Below are 22,041 nucleotides of genomic sequence, written 5' to 3'. Positions count from 1 at the left end.
ATGAGAATCAGAACTGAAAAAAGGCCTTAGAAGTGTATACTAATGTTTTTTCTAACATGAAATCTAGAAAAGCAGAAAAAGAAAATTACTTATGGTTTTCCCATGCAAACATCGCTACTGTTAATATTTTGCTCTCTCTAGTGTAAGAGATGACCTTTGGATTTGACAGTTGGGTGAATAATGGAGACTTCTACACAAAGCTCTCATCACTGGGACTAAATTTGAGAATTTTAGGCATAATAAAGACTGGGATGTATTTTTGACAGTGTTTGTCATTCATCTGTGTCCTTTTATATCACACTATACATGTACTGCTGTTCCTTGTGGGAATTAGCCCTATACTTATTATTTGAGTGAGTAGACATTGAGTGTTTTTTTTTTTTAATGTCTATTTATTTTTGAGAGAGAGAGACAGAGTGTGAGCTGGAGAGGGACAGAGAGAGAGAGAGGGAAAAAGGGAGAAAGGGAGAGAGGGAGACACAGAATCTGAAGTAGGCTCTAGGCTCTGAGCTCTCAGCATAAGAGCTGGACATGGGGCTTGAACTCGGGAACCACGAGTTCGTGACCTGAACTGAAGTCGGATGCTCAACCAACTGAGCCACCCGGGTGCCCCAACATTCATTGGTTCTTTTTTTTTGAATTAAACATTTTTTTTAATTTAATTTTTTAAAATTTACATCCAAATTAGTTAGCATATAGTGCAACAATGATTTCAGGAGTAGATTCCTTAGTGCGCCTTACCCATTTAGCCCATCCCCCCTCCAACGCCCCCTCCAGTAACCCTCAGTTTGTTCTCCATATTTATGAATCTCTTATGTTTTGTTCCCCTCCCTGTTTTTATATTATTTTTGTTTCCCTTCCCTTATGTTCATCTGTTTTGTCTCTTAAAGCCTCATATGAGTGAAGTCATATGATATTTGTCTTTCTCTGACTAATTTCACTTAGCATAATACCCTCCAGTTCCATCCACGTAGTTGCAAATGGCAAGATTTCATTCTTTTTGAATGCCAAGTAATACTCCATTGTATATATATACCACATCTTCTTTATCCATTCATCCATCAATGGACATTTGGGCTCTTTCCATACTTTGGCTATTATTGATAGTGCTGCTATAAACATGGGGCTGCACGTGTCCCTTCGAAACAGCGTACCTGTATCCCTTGGGTAAATACCTAGTAGTGCAATTGCTGGGTCATAGGGTAGTTCTATTTTTAGTTTTTTGGGGAACCTCCATACTGTTTTCCAGAGTGGCTGCACCAGCTTGCATTCCCATCATTGGTTCTTATTAGACATTCAGTAGCCTGGCAGGTTAGACAAGTGATCTCTGGATGCATTTGTACTGGCAGAATCTAAATCAACTGATAAGGTATTAATTTCTTTCTTTCCTTTTTTTTTTAGTGAGAGAGAGAGAGAGTGGGGGAGAGGGGTGGAGGGAGAGAGAGAGGGAATCATTGAGCAGACTCAGTGCAGAGCCCGACTTAGGGCTTGATCCCACAATTCTGGGATATGACCTGAGCTGAAATCAAGAGTTGGATGCCCAACTGACTGAGCCACCCAAGCACCCCAAGGCATTACTTTCTAAAAGGAAAGAGAAATCCTTGTAGATAACTTATTGAAGTGAATGTAGCATGGTTAAAAGTATTTAGATTAGGAGAGCTGGAGAGGGCAAAACGAAGCATTATCTGTTTTTAAAGCCTATATGGTATAGCTATCAAAGGTGGACTAGGTTCAGATAGTCCCTGGATGGTTAGTTTTGCTTGAATGCTTATTTTGATTTCCCAAGGACATATTTTGGCCTGCTTTTTTGCTGTCAGTCCTTGGGAACAGTGTATTCATTACTGCTTACTAAATGACTTTAATAAATTCTGATTACGAAATTAATTGTCACTAGGTAATATTTTGTAATATGAAAGGCAGTGTGATGTGAAGAAGTGCGCTGTTTTGGAAATAAGGGCCTCGGGGACTAACTGCTGTCAACCTAGTGTGTGAGTTTGAGCCAGTCACGTGATCATTGAGCCTTAGTTTTTTTTCCTCATTTGGACAATGAGGGAATAAAATAAATCTTAAAAAAATTTTTTTTTAATGTTTGTTTATTTTCGAGAGAGACAGAGTGCGAGTGGGGGAGGGGCAGAGAGAGAGGGACACACAGAATCCAAAGCAGGCTCCAGGCTCTGAGCCATCAGCACAGAGCCTGATGCAGGATTCGAACTCACGAACCGTGAGATCATGACCTGAGCCGAAGTCGGATGCTCAACCAACTGAGCCAGCCACCCAGGCACCCCTATAATAAATCTTTTTTAAAATAAATTTGTTTACTTTAGAAACACGAATAAACATGGTAAACTGTGTACTATGGTTTATAACAAAAATCAGCAATGTCTTGCTCCTCCCCCCCCATCTCTGATTCCTGTTTCCCAGTAAACCACTTTCAAATCTCTTAACAGTGTCCTTCGGTATTTATCTCCATATTTCTAAATAACGTAATCTACCATCAGTAACACCTCTTGTCATCCTGTATCTGTGCCTAAACTCTGCCCTTTTCTCCTTTACAACGAATGAACTCAGGGACACCTGGGTGGCTCTGTTGGCTAAGTGTCCAACTTCAGCTCAGGTCGTGATCTCACTGTTCGTGGGTTCGAGCCCCGCTTCAGGCTCTGTGCTGACAGCTCAGAGCTTGGAGCCTGCTTGAGATTCTGTGTCTTCCTCTTTCTCTGCCCCTTCCCCACTCGTGCTAGCTCTCTCTCTCTCTCTCTCTCTCTCTCTCAAAAATAAATAAACATGGGGCGCCTGGGTGGCTCAGTCGGTTAAGTGTCCGACTTCAGCTCAGGTCACGATCTCGCGGTCCATGAGTTCGAGCCCCGCGTCGGGCTCTGGGCTGATGGCTCAGAGCCTGGAGCCTGCTTCCGATTCTGTGTCTCCCTCTCTCTCTGCCCCTCCCCCATTCATGCTCTGTCTCTCTCTGTCTCAAAAATAAATAAAACGTTAAAAAAAAAATTAAAAAAAAAATAAAAAAATAAATAAACATTAAAAAAAAATTTACAATGAATGAACTCAGTGTCCCATCTTAAGCTTCTCCTGCTTGGGTACAGAAACCCATCTCCTTTTACCTTCAAGGACTTTACTATTGTATTTCTCCCTCTTTTTCCTGCATTATTAATTTTCCCCTCTACTGGCTCATTTCCAGATGCTATTGCTGTGTGATATAACCACTTCAAAGCGTAGTGATGTAAAGCAACACTTTATTAGGCTCACAGATCTTACTGGTCAGTAATTCACATAGGGTACACCAAGAATGCCTTGGTTTATTTTATTTTATTTTATTTTATTTTATTTTATTTTATTTTATTTTATTTTTAATTTTATTTTTTAAATTTTCATACAAATTAGTTAGCATATAGTGCAACAATGATTTCAGGAGTAGATTCCTTAATGCCGCTTACCCATGTAGCCCATACCCCCTCCCACAACTCCTCCAGTAACCCTCTGTTCTCCATGCTTAAGAGTCCCTTATGTTTTGTCCCCCCTCCCTGTTTTTGTATTATTTTTGCTTCCCTTCCTTTATGTTCATCTGTTCTGTGTCTTAAAGTCCTCATATGAGTGAAGTCATATGATACTTGTCTTTTCTCTGATTGACTAATTTCGCTTAACATTATACCCTCTAGTTCCATTCATGTAGTTGCAAATGGCAAGATTTCATTCTTTTTGATTGCTGAGTAATACTCCGTTGTATATATATACCACATCTTTATCCATTCATCCATTGGCTCTTTCCATACTTTGGCTATTGTTGATAGTGCTGCTATGAACATGGGGGTGCATGTGTCCTTTCGAAACGGCATACATGTATCCCTTGGGTAAATACCTCGTAGTGCGATTGCTGGGTCATAGGGTAGTTCTATTTTTAGTTTTTTGGGGAACCTCCATACTTTTTGCCAGAGTGGCTGCACCAGCTTGTATTCCCACCAGCAGTGCAAGAGAGATCCTCTTTCTCCACATCCTCGCCAACATCTGTTGTTGCCTGAGTTGTTAATGTAAGAATGCCTTGTTTTTGTTCCACAATGTCTGGAACCTTAGTTGGGAAGACTTGGCCAAGGGTATCTTGAAGGTGGGGGACTAGAATCATCTAGAGGTATCTTCACTTACAAGACTGGTAGTTGATGCTGGCTGTTGAGTGAGATCTCAGCCAGGGCTGTTAACTGGAGCATGTTCATGCGGGCTGGACTTTCTTACAACATGGGAGTCTCCATGTAGTTGGCTTTCTTACATGGTGAGTTGAGATTTAAAAGCGAATGTTTCAGTGAACATAGTGTGGACAGGGAGTAAACTCCACTTGTTAATTGGAGAGTGGCAAGGTCACATGTGAAAGAAAACATGCAGGATGAGAGAGATTGTTATGGCTATCTCTGGACAATACTGTTGCCATAGTTTGCCTTTTTTTTGCTGCACTTCACATGCCTCCCACATCCAAAATACGTGAAAAATACACCAACCCCCTTCTCAGAGACCTCTAATTCACATCCCACCAGGATATCAGCTCAAAATTTAGTATCTCATCTACTAAGTCAGGTCCAGATGCTGTTGAGGTTCCTTGGGAACCTTGGATATGGTTTCTTGACAGTGACTGCTCTTTAACCAAAAGACCTCTGAAGAGACAAGTTGTAGGTTATATGCCTCCACATAATTAACCTACAAGACTGGAAAGGCACGTGTTAATTGCAGTGGCCATTCCTGCTCAAAAAGAGGGACAAAGGAGACACATGGTAGTATATAGCAATTCTGAAACCTGGCTGGGAACACGTTGGCAGTTTCTTGACTAGGGTGCAATCCTGCTGTCTAGAGGTTGTTCTTTGTGGGCCATGACTGGTTCTTTTGGTCATTGCTTTCACTTCTGAATCATTCAGTTTCACCAAAAGAACTCATCTGTCTTTGCAACTTAGTAACCATCTGAACTTGCTTCCTGCCTGTAGTCCTTCAGGGTCCAAAAGCCACCTTTTATTTTATATAGTTATACTGCCCCTTTCATTCTAAGCTGATGTAGCTCCTTTAAAAAGTTCATGGAGGGGCGCCTGGGTGGCTTAGTTGGTTTGGCGTCTGACTTAGGCTCAGGTCATGATCTCACGGTCCGTGAGTTCGAACCCTGCGTCGGGCTCTGTGCTGACAGCTCAGGAGCCTGGAGCCTGCTTTGGATTCTGTGTCTCCCTCTCTCTCTGCCCCTAACCCACTCGTGCTCTGTCTCTGTCTCTCAAAAATAAATAAACAATAATAAAAAATAAATAAATAAAATAATTTTTTAAAAAAATTTCATGGACTTCCTGTGTATTAGTTCATAATCTACTCCGTCAGACAAAAGCCATACCTACAAATCTTTTTTAAGAGGAGCTTTTTCTTATCTTCAGCTAACTGTGAGGCTGCTGTGGAACAATACCCTTAAATGATCCTTAGAAAATTTTTTGTCTGAAAGGATCAATTTGCTGCTTAGATCTTCCTAAGTTTTTTTTTTTTTAATTTTTTTCAGTGTTTATTTATTTTTGAGAGACACAGAGACAGAGCGTGAGTAGGGAAGGGCAGAGAGAGAAGGAGACACAGAATTCAAAGCAGGCTCCAGGCTCTGAGCTGTCAGCACAGAGCCTGACTTGGGGCTCAAACCCATGTACCGTGAGATCATGACCTAAGCCAAAGTCGGACGCCCAACCGACTGAGCCACCCAGGTGCCCCAAATCTTTCTGAGGTTTTAACTGTGGATCTTACAGTCCCACTGTAGATTATCTTTGTCGGGAAGCCCTTTCTTACTTTAAGAATAGTCTGCTGGCTGGGAAGGATGTTCTGAACCCTTCCTTGAAATTGCACTCAAAAAGTGGCTCATTCTTTAGTTTACCTCTCTAATCTCTTAATTATAAAGGCAGCTAGAAGAAGCCAGCTGCTTCTTCAACATTCTACCTAGAATTTCCTTAACTCATTAAGTATATATTACGTTTCCCATGTTACTGTAGGTGCTAGTTTTGCCACACTTTACTATATAACAAGGGTATCCTTTTACTGAGTTTTCAATAGCATTTTCCTTACTTGCCTTTAAACCCTTGTGGACAGCCTTGTTAAGGCTTTTTTGCTTTCATTAAGTCTCCTCAGTGCCCTTTAAATATGTGACTACAACCAGAAGGGTCCTCATCTGTTCTTTGGCTGTACTAGAATTGTTCCCTAACCTGGTGGTTTTATCATAATTACCTAGAGGGCTGATTGAAACATACATTGCTAGGTACCACCCTCAGAGTTTCTGTCTCAGCAGTTCTAAAATGAGACCTAAGAATTTGTATTTTTAACAACTTCCCAGGTGATGCCTATGGTGTTAGTTTGAGGACAAGACTGAGAATCACTGATTTAAAACAGGGTTTGGATGTACCTGGGTGGCTCAGTTGGTTGACTTTTGATTTCAGCTTAGGTCATGATCCCGGGGTCGTGGGATTGAGTCCTGTGTTGGACTCTGTGCTGAGCGTGGAGCCTGCTTAAGATTCTCTCTCTTTCCCTCTGGCCTTCTCCCTGCTTGTGCTCTGCTCTCTCTCAAAAATATAAAATAAAATAAAACAGGGATTGGCACAGGAATCTATGATGCTATGTCTATGATGTTGCTGTTCACTGCTTTTCTTGATGGGCCTAGTACAATCTTGGGAACAGAGTTGCTGTGTGCTGAAGGTTGGACAGTAGCTGTTAGCCTTGCCTATCTTAGGTAGTTATGCTGTGCAGTTTTTTTGTTGGTGTACCATATTTGATGTGTCCCTGATATCTTTGGAGTTTTTCTGAGAAATGGAGCAAGATATGCAGCATCAATTTATTAAAATATTCTATTTATTTATTTATTTTTTAATGTTTTATTTAGTTTTGAGAGAGCACAAATGGGGGAGGGGCAGAGAGAGAGAGAGAGAGGGAGAGAGAAAGAAAGAAACAGGATCTGAAATGGGCTCTGTGCTGACAGCAGTGGGCCCAATGTGGGGCCTGAACTCACGAACCGTGAGATCATGACCTGAGCCAAAGTTGGACGCTTAATTAACCGACTGAGCCACCCAGGTGCCCCCATTTTTGGTTTTTATGCTATTCTTTCTATTAGTCATTGCTTTTATTATTTTTTTAAAAAAATTATACTTCGATCTCTTCTCTACTCTGAAATTATATCTTGAAACTTTCCCATGCTTTCTTGATCCATCTGGAATTTGTGTTAGTGCAAGGTATAAAATGGGATCCAACTTTTTTCCCTCAGATGATTGTTCTAACACTGGCATCAAATAATCTATCTTTGCTATGGGAAATACTAATATTTTAAATTATGTATATAGTTGAGTCTGTTTCCAGCCTTTGTTTTGTTCCAACAGTGGCCTCTGTGAAACTACTGTGATTTCTAGGTCAGGGAATAGTTCTATCAGTTTCTTTATTTTGAAGTTCTGTACAATGTTTAGCATATGGAAGGTATTCCAGTGTTTGAAAATAAAATGAGGAAGTCAACAGCTTGGGGATATAAGCAGATCTTTGTGCATATTATTTAATTTGATTATTCTATTCAATTTCTTTCTTTATTCTTATTTTACACTTGGATTTAACCTTGGTTTTCTGTTTTTATTTTACTCTTTTTGGCTTTATTGTGAGGTGTTATTTTTTTGTACTTTATGAATGGGTATTTGTTAACTTTGAGTCTGTTCTTATTAATCTATTTTTGGATTTAAATTGTTAAAAACTAACAATATGCTTTATCTGTATTAAACTTGCATATGCAAATTTGCATATGAACCTGATGCGGGGCTCATTCTCGTGACCATGAGATCATGACCTAAGCCAAAATCAAGAGTCAGATGTTTAACCGACTCAGCCACCCAGGCACCCCTATAGTAAATTTTAATATACGATGGGTAAATTTCTTCTTATTACTTTTCTGACAAATATGTTAAGAGCTTTGATAAATTATAAAAATGACAAATACAACAAAGGAAAAATAGGAAAAAGCCAGACACAATTCATAAAGAAATACACATGGACAACAAATATACCTAGCTATCTTCACCAATAATAAGGAGAATTCAATGAAAAATAAGGACTAACTTCTCTTTTTTTTGCCCGTATACTGTTTCTAGCAGATAGTTTGAATTACAAGCTATGCCAAAAAAAAAAAAAAAAAAAAAAAAAAATCCCATCCTTAATCGTAAGAACTTTTAAATGCCTATCAAATACATTCACACAGAATTTAATAGGATCTGCATTTTTAGGAGATACACACATCTTATGTAATAAGTCAGATTCTTGTGTTATCCCAGAAGCGTCTTCATTAGTCCTTTTGTACTATTACGTTTAAAAAAATTTTTTTTAATGTTTATTTATTTTTGAGACAGAGAGAGAGAGAGACAGAGTGTGAGTGGGGGAGGTAGAGAGAGAGAGGGAGACACAGAATCTGAAGCAGGCTCCAGGGTCTGAGCTGTCAGCACAGAGCCCAACATGGGGCTCAAACTCATGGTTTCATAGTAGATGTGCTTACTGTGATAGTGTCTACCATTTCTGATTTTATAACATTTTTAATGTAATGTTTATATTCAAACAAAATGAGCAGCGTAATGGATTAGATGGTGTGAATATGAGATAAAAATACTTAAAAAGCAATCTCTGTTAAAGCTTTTTTCCTAAATTAATTTTCCTATATTTTGAATAATTTTATATCTAGAATTCATTTTTCTTATGCCATGTTACCTGGACATTCCATTTTTGACCAAAGAAGAATGTTCAGTCTCTAAAGAACATACAAAATTAAATCAGTTTACATGTAATTAATGTAATCAAAATTAGTGTTACTGTTTTCAAGCAGAAGTTGAGGGAAGAACAAGTTCTGGACCAATTAGTCAGTAGAGCCTACACCACATTGTCTCCTTTTCTCCTTTTGTTCTCTTTACTAATAGCATCATTGTATAGCATGGGTGTAGTTGGTGCTGTCAGTGATCCACCTTTATCCCCTGGGAGCTTCAGTGTGCTTGAGTTAGTGTTTGCATCTCCGACCAGCTGACTCTTCTTGAAAATGTAGGAAGCCATACTTCCAATGCTCTGGCGGCCAGGCCAGAAGTGCTGTGAAATTAACACTCCTGTGTGTAGCCCTCAGCCACTTAACTCTTCAGGGGTTGCTATTGTACAAACAAAACACTACAGCTCATCCCTGGGATGGGATAATTCTGAGATATTATGCTTTTTATACTGTTTTCTAGAGCCTTTCTGAGGGATTAGGCTCACTCTGGTAGCTGGTTTGAGAGTGCAGTTTATAGGCTGCCTTCCCTTTCTTATACCACTTCTCTGTTTCTCTGTCGTAGTTTCCTGAATTTCAGATCTAATTTACTTTTGAATCCTGTATGAGGTTTTGCTTCCAGGAATATTTAAACTAAGACATCATGTCTTAGGGGATAGTGTGACTAAACTTCAATGAGAAGTTTCATTTTTCAGCAGTTTTATTTTTCAACGTATATGAATTGCCATACTTTTTTCATCCTCGCTGCCTATATTATTGGAAAGGGGAAAAAAGGAAAAGAGAAAAAAAAGAAAACAAAGGAAAAGAAAACGAAAAGCTAGGGGCGCCTGGGTGACTCAGTTTGTTGGGTGACCAACTTCGGCTCAGGTCATGATCTCACAGTTTGTGAGTTTGAGCCCCGCGTCAGGCTCTGTGCTGACATCTTGGAGCCTGGAGCCTGCTTCCGATTCTGTGTCTCCTCCTCTCTCTGCCCCTCCCCTGCTCACGCTCTGTGTCTCTCTGTGTCTCAATAATAAATAAATGTTAAAAAAAAGAAAAGAAAAGCTCTACCATTGTCTAATAAAGTGTGAAGAGAAGGGAAAGTGTTAGTCTCTGGATGAGATTAGTTTAGGTGGATTATATAGTTTAATCATTACAACAATCCTCAGAAGTCATGGCCATTATTATTCTTTGTTTTAAGAAATGAGGGAAACTGAGTGCAGAAAGATTAAACTGACTTCAGAGTAACATCACACGGGACAGAATTCAAACCCAGTTCCATTTCAAACTTGCGTCCCAAACCAAAGACTATATTCTTCCTCTTTGTTTTCATTTCAGTATTTAAAAATACTTTTTTAAATATTCTTAACATATAGGAAATTAGGAAAATAAAATTGTCTGTATCTGCCATCCACTTTTAACAATATTTTGTTACTTTTTGCTTTGGATCTTATTTTCTTTAAGAAATAAACATTATAGATACAGTCGAAGCCCATCTACCTATTGCTACTCCTGTCTCTCCCCTGTTTACCTCACTAGAGGTAACTACCCACTAGCCTGAAGTTAGTATCATTTTCATGCCTATTTTAAACTTTGATGTGTGTATATATATATATATATATACTAAGTATATATTTAGTATATATAGTAGTACCTGTAAATATATAATTTATAAATATCTATATCATATAAATATATATATTTATAAATGTAATTTATAAAATATATAGTAATAAATAGAAATATATAACTAATTTATAAATATATAAATAAATCACATAATATCTATATATTAAATATAATTTACGAATATATAAATAAAAATATAAAGAATATAGTAGTATTAAACTGTGGGTTTAAATAGATTGCATCACACATAAATATCAATCTACAACTTGCTTTTTAAACCTCACTTATCTTTATGACATTCATGTATCTGTGTGTTCATATATATAGCTCTAGTTCATTCATTAAAATTGATGTATAATATTCTCATTATGAAGATTCTCCAATTTATATACTGGTTTTTTTCTACTGATGAACATTTAGATTATTTGTTTTATTTTATTATTTTATTTTATTAAGTTTCATTTTAATTCCAGTATAGTTAACATACGATGTTATATTGGTTTCAGATGTACAATATAGTGATTCAACAATTCTGTCCCTTACTCAGTGCTCATCATGTTAAGTATATTCTCAATCCCCTTCACCTATTTCACCCATCCCCCCACCCACCTCCCCCTCTGGGAATAATCAGTGTGTTCTCTATGGTTAAGAGTCTGTTTCTTGGTTTGTCTCTCTCTCTCTCTTCTTTTCCCCAAAATATGGAGTGCTTCACAGATTTGTATGTCATGCTTGCACAGGGGCCATGCTAATCTTCTCTGTAGTGTTCTAATTTTAGTATCTGTGCTGTCAAAGGGAAGCACTGTTTGTGGTTTTTTTGTTCTTACAAATAATGCTGCTATGAACATGATGCAGTACTACATTCATTTCTCTGGGGTTATAACTAGAAATGGAATTTCTGTTTTGTAGAATAGTTATATCTTCAGATTGATTGAATGTAGCCTAATTGCTCTCTAAAACCAGGTGTTTGAAGGGTCCTTCTGCTCTATATCTTCTCCTTCACACTTGGTATCTTCGGACTCCTTAATTTGGCAACCGGATGGGTATCATTCGATATCCCACCTTAATTTGCATTTACTTAATTACAGGTGAGATCTACCGTCTTCTCCTGTGTTTATTGGGCTATTCATGTCTTTCATTCTTTTTTTCATTAGGGTTTCTTTTGTTTATTGATTTGTATTTTGTAGTTACCTTAGTTTATAGTTTGGCTTCTGATCAGCAAGGGTTAGTACCATTTGGCACCTGTCAATTTGACAAAAATGTCCTTTTTTGGTTAACTTTTCTGTATGGTTTTGTGTCTCTTCTAAGCACTGTATACCTTGATTAAAAAAAGAAAATCCAGTCTGACGTTCTTTGTCTTCTAGAAAGTGGTTTTAATTGGCTAATTTACATTTATTGTACTTGTTGACATTTGGACTTAAAAATTTTTTGTTACCTTATTTTGCTTTTAATTTTCTTTACTTTTTTCCTTCTTTTCTGCCTTCTTATAGATTTAAAGATCTTATAAGTCTTTTCTTTTAATGGCTAACTTAAACATTTTTGACATAAATACTTAAATATTCACTTTATAAAAAAGCACAGTTATTTAGTATACTTCTTCTACAAAACAGGCAAGGAGGAACCAAACACCCTCTGTCATCTTACTCTCAGCTAAAATTTCAGTTTCACATGTTTCTTTTTTCAGTTTTTCATTTTTAAAAACCTGCCAGTACCTAATACTACTTGTACTATATTGAGAGATCAGAATTTTTTTTTTTAACGTTTATTTATTTTTGAGACAGAGAGAGCCAGAGCATGAATGGGGGAGGGTCAGAGAGAGGGAGACACAGAATCTGAAACAGGCTCCAGGCTCTGAGCTGTCAGCACAGAGCCCGATGCGGGGCTCGAGCTCACGGGCCGTGAGATCATGACCTGAGCCGAAGTCGGCTGCCCAACCGACTGAGCCACCCAGGCGCCCCGAGATCAGAATCTTTAAAAGAAAAAAATCTGTAATAAATTTTATGAACAACCTTTGCTTTCAAGTGTACATGAGAGATGAATTGTAAAATACAAAACAAAATCTGGGATTTCATTTCCTGAAACTTTCTGATTGAATAACCTGAAAACACTCTTATTAAGAAATGCTAGATTTGCAACTATGTGAATGGAACTAGAGGTTATTATGCTAAGTGAAATTAGTCAGAGAAAGACAAATATCATATGACCTCACTCATATGAGGACTGTAAGAGACAAAACAGGTGAACCTAAGGGAAGGGAAACAAAAATAATATAAAAACACGGTGGGGGACAAAACAGAAGAGATTCATAAATATGGAGAACAAACTGAGGGTTATGGGAGGGTTTGTGGGAGGGGGGATGAGCTAAGTGGGTAAGGGGCACTAAGGAATCTACTCCTGAAATCATTGTTGTACTATATGCTACCTAATTTGGATGTATATTAAAAAAACAAAATAAAATTATATAAAAAAAAAATGCTAGATGAAATATAGCAAACATCCTTTAAAAAAAGCTTTTTCCTTGGGGAGAATTTTGAACATACAAAAGTAGACATAATGGTGGAATGAACTCTTACATACTAATCACTCAGCTTCAATAGCCCTTATTACTTGAGCCATTTCTGTGCCATCTGCTTTCTCTATCACGGTGTTATTTTAAAGCACATTGTAGACACCATATCATTTCTTCCATTATTTCAGTATTCACCTCTACAATATAAGAACGCTTTTTTAAATTAAAAAATTACAATACCTGGGGGCATCTGGGTGCCTCAGTCGGTTAAGCATTCCGACTTTGGCTCAGGTCGTGATCTTATAGTTCACGAGTTCGAGCCCCACACTAGACTCTGCACTGACAGTGCAGAGCTAGCTTGGATCCTCTGTTTCCCTCTCTGCCAGTGCCCTGCCCTCTCTCTCTGTCTCTCTCTCTCACACACATTCTCTCTCTCTCTCTCTCAAAAATAAATTAAAAAAGCTTTACAAATAAAAAATTACAATTCCTTAATATCTTAAAATATTCAGCAAGCAATCAAATTTCTAATTGTCTGATATATCATAAATGGCTTTTTAAAATGGCATTGGGTATTTTTTTAAACTAGGATCCAAATAAGGTCCACACATTGTGACTTTATAGTCTCAATCTATATTTCTCCTACATCTCTTCTCTTTTTTATTTTTAACTACACTAGTTATAATTTCCCACAATGTAGATTTTGCTGATAACCTTTTCATGGTATAGTGTACTGTGGTCCCCTGTTCTCTGCATTTCCTATAAATTCGTATTTTATAGACTTGATTGTATTCAAAATTTTCATACTGCCAGAAAATATTTTCTTACATGTTCTTACAAGTTCTTGTTTTATTAATTCTACTTTTTCAGTTGACTGCCTTCCAGTCCTTTTTATAGGATCCTTCCAAATTTCCCTTTCCCTTGTAAATTGGGTTTTCTATAGCATGTTTCCTTCTATTCTTTACCTTCATTGAATGTTGTCTTTCCTAAAGGTATTACATCACATCTACCCTAGGGTCTAGAGGAAGTATTTACATTGCTACTTCCATAGCTCTTTATTATCCTGATACAAAAAACAAAAATCTTATCCTCTGAGATTAATATGATACAGCTTATATCCTCAGTCCCTCCAGTTATCCTTTGCTGCTCTTTTCTTGCCTATTCCTGTGTTACTGAGAATTTTTTTTTTTTTTTAAATTTTTTTTTTCAACGTTTTTTATTTATTTTTGGGACAGAGAGAGACAGAGCATGAACGGGGGAGGGGCAGAGAGAGAGGGAGACACAGAATCGGAAACAGGCTCCAGGCTCCGAGCCATCAGCCCAGAGCCTGACGCGGGGCTGGAACTCACAGACCGGGAGATCGTGACCTGGCTGAAGTCGGACGCTTAACCGACTGCGCCACCCAGGCGCCCCGAGAATTTTTGACATCTGACTTGGTTTTCCTTTATATTCCTTTTTCTGACATTTTCATGAGGTTATATTATTATCCAGGTGAAGAACTCACCTAAAGACATGTTAAGGTTTCTTTGTATATGTTTGACTCTGCAGTGTCATCCACGTTTTATAGCAGTACTGCATTCTCATGATGTCATTCGAATTAAGCCTTGTTATTATCTCAGATTGGTAAACTGTTAATGTTACCAATCTCTGCTTGTATTCTCCGGTATTTTTAGATCTTTTATATTGCATACCTGTGCTCTTGATCCTGTCCCTGTCCATCCTAGGGCTAACACCTTGCTTCTTTGTTTTCCCTTTCTTTCTTTGGTATTATCACTGTTTGCCCCCTCTGGTAGCTTAAGAATTATGCTTTAGCTTATTATGATTATGATTATGATTATGATTTGTTCTCTTCTGCTCTTTGACCATTAGCAGGTACCCTTTCTCTTTTCTGCTCTTCACTCTTTTTTTTTTTTTTTTTTTTAACATTTATTTATTATTGAGAGACAGAGAGACAGAGCATGAGCAGGGGAGGGGCAGAGAGAGGAGGAGACACAGAATCTGAAACAGGCTCCAGGCTCTGAGCTGTCAGCACAGAGCCCAGTGCAGGTCTCGAACTCACAAACCGCGAGATCATGACCTGAGCCGAAGTCGGACGCTCAACCGACTGAACCACCCAAGGGCCCCAGCTCTTCACTCTTAAAAATAGCCATGCCACCTTGATTTCCTTATTTCCTAATTATTCTCTTAATTTTTTCCCCAGATATTTCATATACATTGGTTTAAAAATCAGATCACACAGAAGAGCTTAAAATGCAAAAACAGTTACAATGAGAAGTTTTATTCTTCTGACTTCAGTCCTTTTCTCCCAGAGAAAGTTAGCTTTGACTGTTAACTTTTTGTAGTTCAATCTCTGTTTCACCTATACCACTGTTTCCTTCCCCTTCTCCTCATATTTATTCATTTCGCTGTATTTGATGTCTTTGTAACTTGAGGTAGTATATTATAACTTTATTTCTTGTTCCAGAAACCATAGACAATATTTGTTGATTTCTTACTTTCTAGGATTAATGTACCTTTACCAAGATTCTCTTTAGCTACCTCTTGCTTTCACTTCTCAGCGTTAAGCATTTGTATTTTTATGTCAAAATGAACATTTACATTGAGTCTAGTAACGTTAATGGGCACTTTAGTTCTTTGTAGGCAATTCCAAATTTGCAAAACAGTAACAGTGTTATATTGAGGATTATTTGTTGTAGAGCCAGGAGCATACTGTAATTTCATTCCCATTCTTGTCAAGTTTTCTTCCATTGGAATTACCTTTTTTTCCCTTTTTTTTCACTGTTATTTTCCTTTATTATATCTTCTGTGGGGGTGTTGTGTTGTGTTGTTTTGTATTGTTTGTTTTTAAGTGCTTCATGGCAAGCAGTCTGATACCACTTTTTTCTGAAGTCTTCCTTCCAGAGTCCTCTCGCTGGGCTGAGTGCGCTTCAGGCCTGCTGCCCAGCTGTCTGTCATCATGTGACTTAACTACTTCTTTCCAGGGTTGGATCTATTTTCTGGACCTGTTGTCATCTTTTTGATTTACTCCTTTGGTTTGGTTGGTATATCTTAAGAAAGTAACTTCTGAAATGCTGCCTTTGAGGTAAACTTTGAATATTCGGATGTTTGAAAATTACTTTATTCTGCTGGGTAAGAATTCTAAGTTGAACACCATGCATGAGATTAGAAGATTCAAAATAATAGTATAGAATGAAAGGAAAAGCCATCTTTACCCTTCACATCCTTTATCTATGCTAGTCTTTTGCTAATTTCTTAATTGCTAAATTCAGTGGATTTTTTTCCCTTCTATCTTATTTAACCTCTTCACAATATTTGATAATTCAACTTGTGATACTCTTTTTCTTTCTTTTTTTAAAAGGAACTCTATTTTTATTAAAATTTATACAGAAAAGCACAATAATCAGAAGTATACATATGGCACAAAGTGAACACTTCCAGCTTTTCTCCTACTTCTCGACTATTTCAAGAATCTGCTATATTCTTCTTTATGTTCTCCCATTTCTGACAGTTATAAATAATTCTTAAATGTTTGGGTTTAAGAATTTGATATCCAACCCTCTTTTTATCTTATATATCTTACATCTGGGCAGCATGTATACTTTATGCCTAATGACTTTGGAATCTCTAACAAAAGCACATAATGTTTTTCTTAGCCTTTGGAAATCTAGCTGCCTATGTGATATCTCAGTCTGGGTGTCTTATTGGTAACTGAGATTCATTATGTGCCAAACTGAATTCATCATTCCTCCACAGCTATTTTTCTTCCATATGTCCTACTCTGTGAATTCTAAGACTGGACACCCAGCCTCCCAAACCCCAAACCAAGAAATTATTCTTAATTCCTCATATATGAAGCTGATTACTGCGAATCTTCCTTTTAATTGTCTTATAGGTGCTTCATATTCCAAACATCTAAAATCCACTTTCCTGGGGTGCCTGGGTGGCTCAGTCAGTTGAATGTCTAACTTCAGCTCAGGGCATGATCTCATGGTTCGTGGGTTGCAGCCCCGCGTCAAGCTCTGCACTGACAGCTCAGAGCCTGGAGCCTGCTTTGGATTCTGTGTCTCCCTCTCTTTCTCTGCTGCCCCCTGCTTGTGTGCTCACACGCTCGTTCTCTCTCTCTTTCTCTCTCTCTCAAAAATAAAATTAAAAAAAATCCTCTTTCCTTTCAAACTTACTTTTGTTATCTATCTTGGTGCGTAGCATTACTTTTTTCATACCTAGTTGCTTAGTTGGAAATCTCAAATTCAGGTTGATTCCTCCCTTTCTCTGAATGTCCAGTTGGTAATTAAGGTAGGTTTATGTGGTAAACCTATGTGGTACACAGTCCTGTCCTTTTCCCCCTGTGTATTCGAATATTACAGTTCCTGCAACACTTTATGTATTGTTTTATATCTGTCCACATTATTTCCTTTCCCTTCAGATGAAGAGCTTTTAAGGCAAAGGATTGTCTCTTTCTTTTGGAAAATGTTGAATGTGTAAATGAGTATTAAGTAAGTTGCGATAAAGTCAGGTGATACAATAATACGTAAACAGAAAAGTGATGGAATACATTTAGACTAGAAAATTTGACATGAGCGAGCAAGTTTAAAAATTCCAGAATTTCTCTTAAGTTAACAAATCTAATACATACCTGTTTTATCTACATTTTGGCTGAATTACTCCTAAAATACCTTTGTAAAGAGAAGGGAAATATATAAGTAAGTGCAGTATAATGACATTTTATCTTCTTTTATTAAGGATTCATAAAGTAGAATTTTATATTTTACTGTATCACCAGGAAATTTCTATGACAGTTATAGATTACTGTGGTATACTTTCCAAAATCGGCTTCATTCTGTGAACATTGGTTTTAAGTTTTAAGTGATTTTTTCTACTTTTAATTCTTTATAATTAATAGCGAATAATGGAAACCAACATACACTTAAAGGAAATATAGCTAACTTCCAACAGATTAATTAAAATATATTCCAGATATTAGCAATTAGCAATCAGTATGAAAATGTTTTATGAAATGTATATCAAAGTGGTTTTAAGGTTAGCCTAGAGGCTAATTAAGACATTTTTAGGGGCACCTGGCTGGCTCAGTCAGTAGGGCATACAACTCTCAATCTCAGGGTTGTGAGTTCAAGCCCCACATTGGGCATGGAGCCTACTTTAAAAAAAAATTATTTTTTAAATAATATCATATCAAAGAAAAATCCTACTTAATGAAAGAGGTGATAGAAGCAAAAACTAAGGGAAATAATACTGACACCAAAACGTGGGTTTTTAGAAAAAGGCCCTCTTATTTTAGATGGAAGTGTATAGTAAAGCCAATTTCTTAAACTGACAAATAACTTAAAAGTAGATGAGACTAAAAAATAATTGATACTTCTTGCTGTTCCCTTTTTAGCTGTCTTTCCTCAAATGTTAGTTTAGCCTTTGAGGAATGTAGGGAAACAGAAGAGTAGGTACATTATGCCTGAAGCATCCTCCTACTGTAGTTCTTGGCCAACATTTCTTTGTCATTACCATAGGAAATTCTGTCTGATAAAAAATATCCAAGCCCTTTTTTAAACAATAGTTGCTGATAAGTAGATCCAAATTTTTACTAACTGATGATTTCTGTTGAAGACATGATGTTCCCAATACCATTGACAAGAAGCTCAAATTGGACTTTCTCTGCCCTTGTGCAATTCACGTTATGTAACTTTTCTTGGCTGTCGCTATACTTGGATGTTTGATTATGGTTGAGGGAGGTATTGCATTAGATATAATTGGCCAAATGTGAACTTTAAAAGTATGTTTGGGTAGCCAGATATCTGGTAGAAACTGATCAAACTAAAGTAGGAATGAGAAGAGGTAAAGACAACAAAACTTTGTTTTGATGCTAACAGCTATCTGGGGGAATTGTTTTACATTTTCTATGTTTCTTCTAAGAATAGATGTACTTTTTAAAAAACAGTTTTATTGAGATGTAATTCACATACTGTACATTTTGCCCCTAACCATACATTTTTGCTTTAAATTGAAGAAGCAAAACTAGAATCTGTGTGAATGGGAATAGTGAGAAATTGTATTTAGATATCATTCTCAACTACATTCCTGGGATTGACCCCTCTAGGTCTTGATTTTCTGACTTTTTTATGTGTTACTGGTTCCATGTTCTATTGTTTTGCTATGTTCTTGAGAAACATTTGCCTTTTGTGATACTCACATCTAGTTTTGACATCAGAGTAATGATTATAAAATAAAATAATTTGGGAAGTATTTCCTGCTTCTCTGTTTTTGGTAAGAGTTTGTATAGAATTGGTATTATTTTGTCCGTAAATTTTGGCAGACTTTACCAGTGAAGTGATTTGGCCTGGCGTTTTCTTTGTGGATAGATGTTTAATGAAAAATTTGATTTATTGAACAGCTATATGTATGATACAATTCATGTTTTCTGTTTCTTCCTATATCAGTTTTGTTAAAATTACTGGTATAAATCATTGTAATCCCTTTTCCACTTAGTATCTATAAGATCTGTAGTGATATCCGGCTTTTATTCCTGCTATTGATAATTTGCGTGTTTTTTTTCCCTTTCATTATTGATCATTCTACTTAGAGATATAAATCTTATTAATCTTTTTCTAAAACTAACTTTTGGTTTTATTGATTTGCTCTGTTTTCTCTGCTCTTCATTACTACTTTCTTCTCTTTTCTCTGGTTTCTTTTTCTAGCTACTTAGGAAGATCATTGATGCCAGATCATCTTTCTTAACATAAGTACTTAAAATACACATTTCCCTTTAAACATCACATTAGCTGTATTTCAAAAATTTTATTTTTTAACAGTTTTTCTTCTTTTATTTTTTTTTACTATGTAATAACATTTTTATTTATTTCTCCAATAGCCAAGAAATAAAGTATAAAATTGTTTTCTCCATTTTCTTTGGAGAAATTATTGAGAAATTTCAATTATTATTTTAATGTTTATTTTTACTTTTGAAAGAGAGAGAGAGAGAGAGAGTGAGTGAGCCTGGGGAAGGGGCAGAGGCAGAGGGAGACACAGAATCCGACACAGGCTCTGAGCTCTGAGCTGTCAGCACAGAGCCTGATGCAGGGTTTGAACTCTTGAACTGTGAGATCATGACCTGAGCTTGTTCTTTGAAAAGATCAACAAAATTGGTAAGCCTGTAGCCAGAAATCATCAAAAGAGAGAGAGAGAGAGAGAGAGAGAGAGAGAGAGAGAGAGAGAGAGAGAGAACCTGAATAAACAGTATTAGTAATGAAAGAGGAGATATAACAGTCAACACCACAGAAATACAAAGAATTGTAACACAATATCAATATTATGAAAACTGAATATTATGAAAACCTGTCTATGCCAATAAATTGGACAATCTAGAAAAAATGGATAAATTCCTAGAAACCTATAACCTACCAAAACTGAAGCAGGAAGAAATAGAAAATTTCAACATACCAGTTACCAGCAATGAAATTGAATCAGTAATCAAAAAACTTCCCGAAACAAAAGTCTAGGAGCAGATTTCTTCACAGGTGAATTCTGTCAAACTTTTTGGGTTAATACCTATTGTTCTCAGGCTATTCCCCCCAAAAAAAGAAGAGGAAGGAAAACGTCATTGAGGCCATTGTCACCCTGATACCAAGACCAGAAAAAGACATCCCCAAAAAAGAGAGCTACAGGCCAATATCTTTCATGAATATAGATGTAAAAATCCTTAACAAAATTTTAGGAAACCGAATCCAACAATACTTTGGAAAAATCATACACCATGGCTAAGTGGGATTTATTCCTGGAATGTAAGGGTGGCAAAATATTTACAGAACAACCAATGTGATATATTACATTAGTAAGAGAAAGGATAAAATCCATAAGATCCCTTCAGTAGACACAGAGAAAGCATTTGACAAAATACAATATCCATTCATGATAAAAATTCTCTGCAAAGTAGGTCTAGAGGGAATATACCTCAACATAATAAAGGCTTTTATGAAAAACACACAGCCACCTCAGTGGTGAAAAACTGAGAGTTTTCCCTCTAAGGTCAAGAACAAGACAAGGATATACACTCTCACCATTTTTATTCAACATAGTACTGGAAGTCCTAGCCACAGCAGTCAGACAACATAAAGAAGTAAAAGGCATCCAAATTGCTCAGGAAGAAGCAAAACTCTAACTCTTGGCAGATGACATGCTACTATGTATAGAAAACCCTAAAAATGCCACCAAAAACTACTAGAACTGATAACTAAATTCAGTAAAGTCACAGGATGTAAAAACAATGGACAGAAATCTGCTGTGTTCCTATATGCTAATAATGAAGCAGCAGTAGCTAAAATTAAGAAAACATTCCATTTATAGATGCACCAAAAAATAAGAAAATACCTAAGAATAAACCTAACCAAAGAGGTAAAAGATCTGTACTATGAAACTGTAAAACACTGATGAAAGAAATTGAAGATGATGCAAAGAGGTGGGAAGACATTCCATGCTCATGGGTTGGAAGAACAAATATTGTTAAAATGTCCATACTTCCCAAAGCAATATATAGATTTAATGCAACCCCTATCAAAATACCAACAGCATTTTTCAAAGAACTCAAATAAACAATTCTTAAATTTCTTTGGAACCACAGAAGACCTTGCATAGACAAAGCAATCTTGAAAAAAAAGAACAAAACTGGTGGCATCCTTCTCCCAGATTTCAAGGTATACTATGAAGCTGTAGTAATGAAAACATGGTGCTGGTATAAAGATAGACATATAGATCAATCGAATAGAACAGGAAACCCAAAAATAAACCCACAATTATATGGTTAATCTTTGACAGAGAAGGAAAGAATATACAATGAGAAAAAGACAGTGTCTTCAACAAATGGTGTTGGGAAAACTGGCCAGCTACATGGAAAAGACTGAAGCAGACCACTTTCACCATATACAAAAATAAACTCAAAATGGATTAAAGATCGAAATGTGAGACCTGAAACCATGCAGATCCTTGAAGAGAGCACAGGCAGTAATTTCTCCAGCATCAGCTGTAGCAATATTTTTCTATATATGTCTCCTGAGGCAAGGGAAAGAAAAGCAAAGATAAACGGTTGGGACTACATAAAAAAAAAAAAAAAAAAAAAAAAAAGCTTCTGTACAGCAAATGAAACGATCAGTAAAACTATAAA

The 22,041-nt window shown here is 36.7% G+C and overlaps 1 protein-coding gene and 1 non-coding gene across 3 annotated transcripts in view; one reads left to right on the top strand and one right to left on the bottom strand.

The window, feature by feature from the left end:
* JAK2 (Janus kinase 2) overlaps positions 1-22,041 on the top strand; it is a 117,842-nt gene that overhangs the window by 5,410 nt on the left and 90,391 nt on the right. The gene's annotated exons all lie outside the window — the stretch shown is intronic.
* On the bottom strand, positions 11,068-11,175 carry LOC128778773 (U6 spliceosomal RNA). The gene has a single exon (XR_008424485.1). It is a non-coding gene; the product is annotated as a U6 spliceosomal RNA (small nuclear RNA).

The sequence above is a fragment of the Panthera pardus genome, unplaced genomic scaffold, assembly GCF_024362965.1.
Source record: "Panthera pardus isolate Hobbes unplaced genomic scaffold, ASM2436296v1 HiC_scaffold_20, whole genome shotgun sequence".
NCBI lineage: Eukaryota > Metazoa > Chordata > Mammalia > Carnivora > Felidae > Panthera > Panthera pardus.
The sequence above is the reverse complement of the archived record's forward strand: the minus strand, read 5'-3'. Positions and strand labels throughout refer to the sequence as shown.